Here is an 11,910-nt window from a genome sequence, read left to right as displayed (position 1 = left end):
TTCAAGTGTGTTTAAGAACTAATCGACAGATATGGGATTCGAACCCATGCAAGCAGACTTAGTTGCATAAGCAGTCCAACGCTTTAAACACACGGTCACTCTGTCTGACCAGAGGTCATCCGTTGGTGAATTGATTCAAACCAAAAAAAGTTTGAAGCAAAGATGCTCCGTTTCAAATATAATGTTTTTTTTGGCTCAAAACAAACAAACCTATCAAATCAAGCCATTGTTCAATCAAAAATAGACTTGACACTTTGTATTTGAAATGACGAATATAGCACTATAGTCCTAGAACAGGACTAGTTCAAATCATTTTTAGCGCAAATCGTTTCGCTGAAATTTCAAGTTTTTGAAAGCAACCTGTTACAGCTTTCAAAATATCAAAATAAGCGAACTAAAAAATTAAGGAAAACCTAATTTTGAATCGATTCCATTGAAAAAAACCATAATTTTTTGTAAAAAAAACTGAGCCAAAAAAAACAACCTGAATATTTTCAAAATTCCATTGCCTGTATAGTTTCAATAAAAAAAAGTATAACTTTGGCCAACCGACTTTCTTCATGAACAACCTTAAAATTTTCAACGTTTAATTGCTTGACTAGTTTTCAAAAACTGACAGGACAGGGCTGGGTTTCGAACACACGCACGCAGTAAATATTGATAGAAATTCAATGCCTTCACCTCTCGGCCTGCCTGTAAATTTAATTTTGAATTGCTTCCATTGAAAAACAATCATTTTTTTGTGGAAAAACTCGACGAAAAAAAAACTTGAAGTTTTCAAAACTCCATTGCTTGGAAGGCTTCAATAGAAAAATGTATAACATTGGCCAACCGACTTTCTTCATGAGCAAACTTAAAACTTTTTAACGTTTATTTGCTTGACTAGTCTGCTTAGACTAATTTCAAAAAATTGCGAGCCAATTCCAGCTCTAGAATTTTATGATCTGGAAAATTTCGTGGTGAGTTATTAACAAATTAGGTAAAAATCAGTTGTTGTGCTTACCGAGTTCAGTTCAGGTGTTTTTAAAAACTAATAGACAGAGATGGCATTCGAACCCACGCACGCAGTACTTATTGGATTGGCAGTCCAAAACTTAAACTACCCGGCCATCTTGTCTGATCACAGGTCAATCTTTGGTAAATTGAATCAAACCAATAAAATGTTGAAGCACAGTTGCTGTGCTTCAAATAGAATGTTTTTTGAATCAAAATAATAAAACCTATCAAATCAAGCCATTGTTCGATCAAAAATAGATTCGAGGTCTTTTTATAAAAACTGTAATGACAAAGTAAGCACTCTAGTCTTAGAACAGGACTAGTTCAAATCTGATTATATACAAATTCTTTCGGCAAAAGTTTGAACCTTTTCTAAGCAACCTATAAAGGCTTTCGACCTATCAAACGAAGCAAAAAAAACCTAGGGAAAATTTAATTTTGAATTGCTTCCTTTGAAAAACGTATTTTGTGGGAAAGCATGACCAAAAAAAATAACCTGAAAAATTTTCAAAATTCCATTGCTTGAATGTTTTCAAAAGAAAAACGTATAACATTGGCCAACCGATTTTGTTCATGAACAAACTTAAAATTTTCGAACATTTAATTGCTTGACTACTCTGCTTGGACGAATTCCAAAAGGTTGCGACCCGATTCTATCTCTTCAACTTTGTGATCTGGTAAATTCTCGGTGAGGTATTATCAATTGAGGTATCAAATGATGTTGTGCTCACCGAATTCAGTTCAGGTGTTTTTAAAAACTAATCGACAAAGCTGCAAATCGCACCGACGCACACAGAACGTATTAGATAAGCAGGCAATCCATCGCCTAAACCATTCTACCACCATTTTTGCAGTGAACCCATTCGTTGGTAAATTGAATCGAACATAAGAAGTTTTCTATGCTTCAAATAGAATATTTTTTTGCTCAAAATAATACAAGCTATCAAATCAAGCCATCGTTCGATCAAAAATAGTTTTGAAGTTTTTGTAATTAAATTGTATTGACGAAGTAAGCATTCTAGTCTTGAAACAGGACTAGTTGAAATCGTCTTATAGACCAAATCGAATCATCAATTTTTGCGAAACGAAGTTTTTCTAAGCAACCTGTTAGAGCTTTCAAACTATCATACAAAGCGAATTGAAAATTTAAGGAAAATTTAGTTTTGTCTTCCTTCCATTGAAAAACGATAGTTTTTTGTGGAAAAGCTGGACCAAAAAAGCAACCTGAATTTTTTCAAAATTCCATTATTTGATTGTTTTCGATAGAAAAACGTATAACAATGGTCATCCGATTTTCTTCACGAAAAAAGTTAAATCTTTTCAACGTTTCCTTAATTGACTAAACTGCTTAGACAAAATTCAAAAAATGGTGAGCCGATTCTTCTTCTAATACCTTGTGATCTGACAAACTTCTCGGTATGTTACTAACAAAATTTGGTTTAAATCAGTTTTTGTGCTTACTGAAATCTGTTCAGGTATTTTCGAAAACTGATTGTCAGACATGGGATTCGCACCCAGGAACGCAGAGCGTATTGGATAAGCAGTTTAATGCCTTAACAAATCGGCCAATTTAGTACCAGAAGTCATTCGCTGGTAAATTGAATCGAATCAATAAAAACTTGAAGCAAAGATGCTATGCTTCAAATAAAATATTGTTTTGTTCAAAATAATAAAACCTATCAAAGCAAGACATTGCTCGATCGAAAATAGACTTGAAACTTTTGTATAAAAACTGGAAAGACGAGGTAAGCACTCTAGTTTCAGAACAGGACAAGATCAAAGCTTTTTTATAGACCAATTCATTTCACTGAAAATTCAAGTTTTTCTAAGCCAACTGTTAGAGCTTTCAAACAATGAAACGAAGCGAAACAAAAATTTAGGAAAAACGTCTTTTCGAAATTCTCCCACTGAAAAAAGATAATTTTCTTGCTGAAAACTTGGGCCACAAAACTAACCTGCAGTTTTTCAAAATACTTTTGCTTCAATGGTTTCCATAAAAAAAACGTATATATCTAGCCATCCGAATTGCTTCAAGAGGAATTCTGAATGATTGAAAAGTTGGTTGCTTGCCAAGTCTGCTAATTTTGGCGAGTCGATTTGTTCTCTTAGTTTTTGTGATCTGACAACTGTCTCGGTGAGTTATTATCAATTGAGGTAAACATAAGTTGTTGTGCTCACCGAATTCAGTTCAGGTGTTTTTAAAAACTAATCGACAGAGCTGGGATTCGAACTCACGCACACAGAACGTTTTAGATTTGCAGTCTATCCATCGCCTAAACCACTCGACCACCCCGTCTGCACTGAACTCATTCGTTGGTAAATTGAATCGAACAATAAAAATTTGAATCAAAGATATGCTATGCTTCAAATAGAATAATTTTTTGCTCAAAATAAAAAAAGCTATCAAATCAAGCCATCGTTCGATCAAAAATAGTTTCGAAGTTTTTGGTAAAAAAAATGTATTGACGAAGTAAATATTCTAATCCTGAAACAGGACTAGTTTAATTCGTTTTATAGAGCAAATCCTCTCGCCAATTTTTCAAGTTTTCTAAGCAACCTGTTAGAGCTTTCAAACTATCATACAAAGCGAATTGAAAATTTAAGGAAAATTTAGTTTTGTCTTCCTGTCATTGAAAAACGATAGTTTTTTTTGGAAAAGCTGGACCAAATAAGCAACCTGAAATTTTTCAAAGTTCCATTTTTTGATTGTTTTCGATAGAAAAACCTATAAAAAAAATCGTCATCCGATTTTCTTCATGAAAAATTTTAAAGCTTTTCAACGTTTCCTTGCTTGACTAAACTCCTTAGACAAATTTTAAAAATTGATGAGATAATTTTTTTTCTAATGCCTAGTGGTCTGACAAATTTCTTGGCATGATTTTAAAAAAACTTGGTAAAAATCAGTTTTTGTGCTTACTGAACTCTGTTCAGGTGTTTTCGAAAACTAATTGTCAGAGATGGGATTCGCACACAGGAGCGCAGAGCGTATTGCATAAGCAGTTTAATGCCTTAACAAATCGGCCAATTTAATACCAGAGGTAAAATGAATCGAACCAATAGAAATTTGAACCAAAGATGCTATGCTTCAAATAAAATTTTGTTTTGTTCAAAATAATGAAAACTATCAAAGCAAGCCATTGCTCGATCGAAAATAGAATTGACATCTTTGTATAAAAACTGGAAAGACGAGGTAAGCACTCTGGTTTCAGAACAGGACAAGTTCAAAGCGTTATATAGACAAACTCGTTTCACTGAAATTTCACGTTTTTCTAAGCAACCTGTTAGAGCTTTCAAACAATGAAACGAAGCGAAACAAAAAATTAGAAAAAACCTATTTTCGAAATTCTCCCGTTGAAAAAAGGTTGTTTTGTCGCTGAAAACTTGGGCCGCAAAACTAAATGCAGTTTTTCAAAATTCTTTTGCTTCAATGGTTCCATAAAAAAAACGTATATTTTTAGCCATCCGAATTGCTTCAAGAAGAATTCTGAATGATTGAAAATTTGGTTGGTTACCAAGTCTGCTAATTTTGGCGAGTCAATGTATTCTCTTAGTTTTTGTGATCTGACAACTTTCTCGATGAGTTTTTAACAAACTTAGGTAAACAATCAGTTTTTGAGCTTACCGAATTCAGTTTTAAGAACGAATCGGCACAGAGGGTACTCGATACCAGGCACGCAGACCGTTTTGAATTAGCAGTTCAATGCCATTATCTTTTGGCCACCCTGTCTGACCACAGGTCAGCCATTGGTAAATTGAAAAGAACTAAAAAAAATTTTGCAGCAAAGTTTGAAATTTCGAAAAAATTGTGAATCACTCTACTTTTAGTACAGATTTAGTTCAAATTGTTTTATTTACCAACTCGTTTCGCTAAAATTTTCTGTTTTTCTAAGCAATCCATTATAGCTTCGAAACTATGAAACTATGCAAAACAAAATTTTAAAAAATTTCAACATGAGTTACTTCAATAGGAGGCAGTTTTTTGCAGAAAATCTCGGCCAAAAAAGTAATATTAATCTTTTCAAAGTTTTTTTGCTTGGAGGGTTTGTTTCAAGATAAAAACTGGTTTGTTTCTGAGACAAATTTCAATTGGTTGCATTCCATTTTTTGCTGTGAAATTTTGTGATCTGTAAACTTTTTTGTTGAGTTGTTAACAAAATTAAGTAAATGTCAGTTTTTTTGGGTACCTACTTCAGCTCAGGTGTTTTAAAAAACTAATCGACAGGGATGGTATTCAAACCCACGCACGCAGAACATATTGGATTAGCATTTCAATGCCTTAACCTCTCCGCCAACCTGTAAGACCTGAATTCATACATTGGTAAATGCAATCGAACCAATAAAAGATTTAAGCAAAGATGCTTTTCTTCAAATAGAATAATTTTTTTGCCAAAATTGTGCATTAATTGACTTGATGTCTATGAATTTAACCTGGAAGGCTGAAGTAGGTACTCTAATTATAGAACAGTACTCATTTCAGAACGTTTCATAGACCAAATCAGTTTGCTAAAACTTCATGTTTTTCTGAGCGAACTTTGAAACTATGAAAGGAATCGAAACAAAAATATAAGAAAAACTTCAATTTTAATTGCTTCCATAGAAAACCGATAATTTTTTTGCGGTAAAGCTCGGCCAAAAACGTGACCTCATTTTTTTTTGAAATTCCATTGATTGATTAGTTTCAATTGAAAAACGTATAGTATTGGCCAACCGACTTTCTTCTTGAAACAACTTGTTGTTTTTCAAACTTTGGTTGATTGACTAGTTTGCTTAGACAAACTTCAATTGTTTGCATGCCGAATTGTTCTCAAAAATTTTTGATTTAAAACTTATTTAGTGAGTTATAAACAGATTTAGGTAGAAATCACTTTTTGTGCTCACCGAGTTCAGTTGATGTTTTTAAAAAAATATTCGAAAGAGATGTGATTCAGAGCCACGCACTCGGACCATATTGGAGTTATATTCCAACGGCGTAACCACACGGCCACCCTGTATGAAGGCAATCATTGATTAGGTGAATCGAACCCAAAAAAATGAAGCAAAGTTGCTTCGCTTCAAATAGAATCGTTTTTTTTTCCATAGAAAACCGATAACTTTTTTGCGGGAAAGCTCGGCCAAAAACTTAACCTCAATGTATTTGAAATTTAATGATGAATTTAGCAATTTAGCCCTAGAACAGGGCTAGTTCAAATAGTTATTTGAACCAAATCGTGCAACAAGACAAAATTAGGTTCATTTTTTAGTCTTCCTAGACAAATTAGGTAAATATCAGTTTTGTGCTTACAGAATTCATTTCAGATGTTTTAAAAAAATAATCGACGGGGATGGGATTCGGACCCACGCACGCACAACATATTGAATATCACTTCAACCCCTTAACCCCTCGGGCAACCTGAAACACCAGAAATCAATTTTTGGTAAAATTAATCGAACCAATAAAAAATTAAAGCAAAGTTGCTTCGCTTCAAATAGAATAGTTTTTTTTTGCTCAAAACAAAAAACTTAGCAAATCAAGCCATTGTTTGATCAAAAATAGACTTTACGTCTGTGTATAGAAAGAATAACAACGAAATAAGCACTCTAGTCTTAGAACAGGACTAGGGCAAATCTTCTTAAAGACCAAATCATTTCGGTAAATTTTGAAGGTTTTTAAGCAACCTGTTAGAGCTTTAAAACTATCAAACGAAGCGAATCAAAAATTGAGAAAAACCTAATTTTTATTGCTTCCGTTGAAAAACTCGGCCAAAAAAGTAACCTGAATTTTTTCAAAATCCATGCCTTAAATTTTTTCAATAGAAAAACGTATAACCTTGGCTATCGGATTTTCTTCATGAACAAACTTAAAAATTGTCTACGTTTGGTTGCTTGACTAGTCTGCTTAGATAAACTTCAGCGATTTTCGAGCCGATCCTCTTCCAAACTTTCTTGATCTGACAAATTTTTTGGTGAGTTATTAACAAAATTAGGAAAATATCAGTTTTTGTGCTTACCGAATTAATTTCTTAGTGTTTTTAAAAACTAATCGACAGGGATGGGCTTCGGAACCACGCACGCGGAACATTTTGAATAGCAATTCAACCATTTAACCTCTCGGGAAACTTGTAGGACCAGAAGTCATTTTTTATGGTAAAATAATTTGAAATAATGAAAATTAAGCAAATTTGCTTCGCTTCAAATTGAACAATTTTTTTGCTCAAATTAGAAAAAAACTTATCAAATCAAGCCATTGTTCGATCGAAAATAAACTTGACGTCTGTGTATAGAAGATATGATGACGAAATAAGCACTCTAGACTTAGAACACTATTTAGTGTAAATTTTTTTATAGATCAAATCGTTTCGCTTAAATTTCAAGTTTTTCTGAGCAACCTGTTAGAGCTTTGAAACTATCAAACGAAGCAAAACAAAAAATTAGGGGAAACCTGATTTTGAATTGCATCCAAAAAAAACGATAGTTTTTTGTGGAAAAACGGCCAAAAAGTATCCTGAAGTTTTTCAAAACTCCATGCCTGGAATGGTTTCAATAGAAAAACGTATAACATTGGTCATCCGATTTTCTTCATGAACAATCTTAAAATTTTTCAACGTTTTTTTAATTGACTAGTCTGCCTAGACGAACTTCAAGGGTTTGCGAGCCAATTCTTACTTCAAAATTTTGTCATCTGACAAATTTTTTGGTGAGTTTTTTAAAAAATTTGGGTGAACATCATTTTTTGTGTCTACCGAATTCAGTTCAGGTGCTTTTAAAAAATTAGTGGACAGGAATGGGTTTCGAAACCACACACGCAGAACATATTGGAAAGCACTTCAACCCCTAACCCCTCGGGCAACTTGGAAGACCAGAAGTCAATTTTCGATAAAATGAATCGAACCAATAAAAAAAGAAAGCAAAGCTGCTTCGCTTCAAATAGAATAGTTTTTTTTTGCTAAAAACAAAAAAACGTATCAAATCAAGCCATTGTTCGATGAAATGTAGACTTGACGTCTGTGTGTAGAAAATAAAATGACGAAATAAGCACTCTTGTCTTAGAACATGACTAGTGCAAATCTTCTTATAGACCAAACTGTTTCGCTAAAGTTTCAAGTTTTTCTAAGCACCCTGTTAGAGCTTTGAAACTATCAAACGTAGCAAAACAAAAATTAAAGAAAACCTAATTTTTTTGCTTCTGTTGAAAAACGTTGGTTGTTTGTGGAAAAACTCGGCCAAAAAAGTAACCTGAAGCTTTTCAAAGTCCATGCCTTGAATGGTTTCAATAGAAAAACGTAGAACCTTGGCCATCCGATTTTCTTCATGAACAATCTTAAAATTTTTCAACGTTTGTTTGCTTGATTAGTCTGCTTAGACAAATTTCATGGGTTTGCGAGCCGATTCCAACTTCAAAATTTTGTGATCTGACAAATTTTTGGTAAAATGAATCGAACCAATAAAAGTTAAAGCAAACTTCGCTTCAAATAGAATAGTTTTTTTTGCCAAAAAACAAAAAACTTATCAAATCAAGCCATTGTTCGATCAAAAGTAGACTTTACGTCTGTGTATAGAAAAAATAACGACGAAATAAGCACTCTAGTCTTAGGACAAGACTAGTGCAAATCTTCTTAAAGACCAAATCATTTCGCTAATTTTTCAAGGTTTTTTAAGCAACCTGTTAGAGCTTTAAAACTATCAAACGAAGCGAAACAAAAAGTTAGGGAAAACCTAATTTTTATTGCGTCCGTTGAAAAATGATAACTTTTTGTCGAAAAACTCGGCCAAAAAAGTAACCTGAATTTTTTCAAATTTCCATGCCCTAAATGGTTTCAATAGAAAAACGTTCAACCTTGGCCATCCGATTTTATTCATGAACAAACTTAAAAATTTTCAACGTTTGGTTGCTTGAGTAGTCCGCTTAGACGAACTTCAAAGATTTTTGAGCCGATCCTCTTCCAATTTTTCGTGATCTGACAAATTTTTGGGTGAATTATTAACAAAATTAGGAAATTATCAGTTTTTGTTCTTACCGAATTCATTTCAGGTGTTTTCAAAAACTGATCGACATGGATGGGCTTCGGAACCACGCACGCAGAACATATTGAATAGGATTTCCACCCCTTAGCCTCTCGGGAAACTTGTAGGACCAGAAGTCATTTTTTGGTAAAATGAATTGAACCAATGAAAAACTAAGCAAAGTTGCTTCGCTTCAAAATGAATAAATAATTTGCTCAAATTAGAAAAAAACTTATCAAATCAAGCCATTGTTCGATCGAAAATAAACTTGACGTTTGTTTATAGAAGATATAATGACGAAATAAGCACTCTAGTCTTAGAACAGGACTAGTGTAAATCTTTTTATAGACCAAATCGTTTCGCTTAAATTTCAAGTTTTTTCTGAGCAACCTGTTAGAGCTTTGAAACTATCAAACGAAGCAGAACAAAAATTAGGGGAAACCTGATTTTGAATTGCATTAAAAAAAAAACGATAGTTTTTTGTGAAAAAAAAGGCCAAAAAATTATCCTGAAGTCTTAGAACAGGACTAGTGTAAATCTTCTTAAAGACCAAATCATTTCGGTAAATTTTGAAGTGTTTAAGCAACCTGTTAGAGCTTTAAAACTATCAAACGAAGCGAAACAAAAAATTGAGGAAAACCTAATGTTTAATGCTTCCGTTGAAAAACTCGGCCAAAAAAGTAACCTGAATTTTTTCAAAATCCATGCCTTAAATTTTTTCAATAGAAAAACGTATAACATTGGCCATCCGATTTTCTTCATGAACAATCTTTAAAGTTTTCAACGCTTGTTTGATTGACTAGTCTGCTTAGACGAACTTCATGGGTTTGCGAGCCGATTCTTACTTCAAAAGTTTGTGATCTGACAAAATTTTTGGTGAATTTTTTTTACAAATTTAGGTGAACATCATTTTTTGTGCCTACCGAATTCAGTTCAGGTGTTTTTAAAAAATTACTGGACAGGAATGGGTTTCGAAACCACGCACGCAGAACATATTGGAAAGCACTTCAACCCCTTAACCTCTCGGGCAAAGTGGAAGACCAGAAGTCAATTTTCGATAAAATGAATCGAACCAATAAAAAAAGAAAGCAAAAGTGCTTCGCTTCAAATAGAATAGTTTTTTTTTGCTCAAAAAACAAAAAAACTTATCAAATCAAGCCATTGTTCTTTGAAAAAAAGACTTGACGTCTGTGTGTAGAAAATATAATGACGAAATAAGCACTCTTGTCTTAGAACATGACTAGTGCAAATATTCTTATAGACCAAACCGTTTCGCTAAAGTTTCAAGTTTTTCTAAGCACCCTGTTAGAGCTTTGAAACTATCAAACGTAGCGAAACAAAAATTAAGGAAAACCTATTTTTTTTTGCTTCCGTTGAAAAATGTTAGTTGTTTGTGGAAAAACTCGGCCAAAAAAGTAACCTGAAGCTTTTCAAAGTCCATGCCTTGAATGGTTTCAATAGAAAAACGTATAACCTTGGCCATACGATTTTCTTCATGAACAAACTTTAAAGTTTCCAACGTTTGGTTGCTTGACTTGTCTGCTTAGACGAACTTCAGTGGTTTGCGAGCCAATTTTTTATTCAACTCTTTGTGATCTGACAAAATTTTGGGTGAGTTATTAACAAAATTTGGTAAATATCAGTTTTTGTGCTCATCGAATTCAATTCAAGTGTTTTTAAAACTAATCGACAGGAACGGGATTCGGACCCACGCACGCAGAACATATTGTTAGCACTTCAATCCCTTAATCTCTCGGGAAACCTATAAGACCAGAAGTAGTTTTTTGGCAAAATGAATTGAACCAAAAAAAATAAAGGAAAATTGCTTCGCTTCAAATTGAATAACTTTTTTGCTCAAAACAAAAAAACTTATCAAATCAAGCCATTGTTCGATCGAAAATAAACTTGAAGTCTGTGTATAGAAAATATAACGACGAAATAAGCACTCTAGTCTTAGAACAGGACTAGTGCAAATCTCTTTATAGACCAAGTCGTTTCGCTAAAATTTCAAGTTTTTCTGAGCAACCTGTTAGAGCTTTGAAACTATCAAACAAAGCAGAACAAAAAAATAAGGGAAACGTGATTTTGAATTGCTTCCAATGAAAAACGATAGTTTTTTATGGAAAAACGGTCAAAAAAGTAACCTGAAGTTTTTCAAATTTCCATGCCTTGAATGGTTTCAATAGAAAAACGTATAACATTGGCCATCCAATTTTTTTTATGAAAAAACTGAAATTTTTCAACGTTTACTTGCTTGAATAATCTGCTTAGATGAATTCCAGTAGTTTGCGAGCTAATTTTTTAACCAATTTTTGTGATCTGACAATTTTTTGGTGAGTTATTAAGAAAATTAGGTAAATATCAGTTTTTGTGCTTACCGAACAGTGTTCAGTGTTTTAAAAAACTAATCGACAGGGATGAATTTTGAACCCACGCACGCAGAAAATATTGATTAACACTTCACCGCATTCACGTCGCGGCCAGCCTGTACGACCAGAGTGCAATCATAGGAAAATTGAATCGAACCAATAAAAAATTTAAGCAAATCAAGCCATTGCTCGATCAAAAACGGACTGGATGTCTGTGTATATAAAGTGTAATGACAAATTTAGCACACTAGTCTTAGAACAGAACTGGTGCAAATTTTTTTTATAGACCGAATCAATTCGCTAAAAATTCCAGTTTTTCTAAGCAACCTGTTAGAGCTTTGAAACTATCAAACGATGCGAAAAATAAAAATATGGAAAACCTAATTTTATATTGCTTCCGTTGAGAAACGATAGTTATAGGTGAAAAAACTCGGCCGAAAAAGTAACCTCAAGTTTTTCAAAAATCCATGCCTAGAATGGTTTCAATAGGAAAACGTATAACATTAGCCATCCGATTTTCTTCATGAACAAACTTAAAGTTTTTCAACGTTTTGTTGCTTGACTA

Source organism: Symsagittifera roscoffensis, chromosome 1 (assembly GCF_963678635.1).
Source record: "Symsagittifera roscoffensis chromosome 1, txSymRosc1.1, whole genome shotgun sequence".
Classification (NCBI taxonomy): domain Eukaryota; kingdom Metazoa; phylum Xenacoelomorpha; order Acoela; family Convolutidae; genus Symsagittifera; species Symsagittifera roscoffensis.
The sequence above is the reverse complement of the archived record's forward strand: the minus strand, read 5'-3'. Positions refer to the sequence as shown.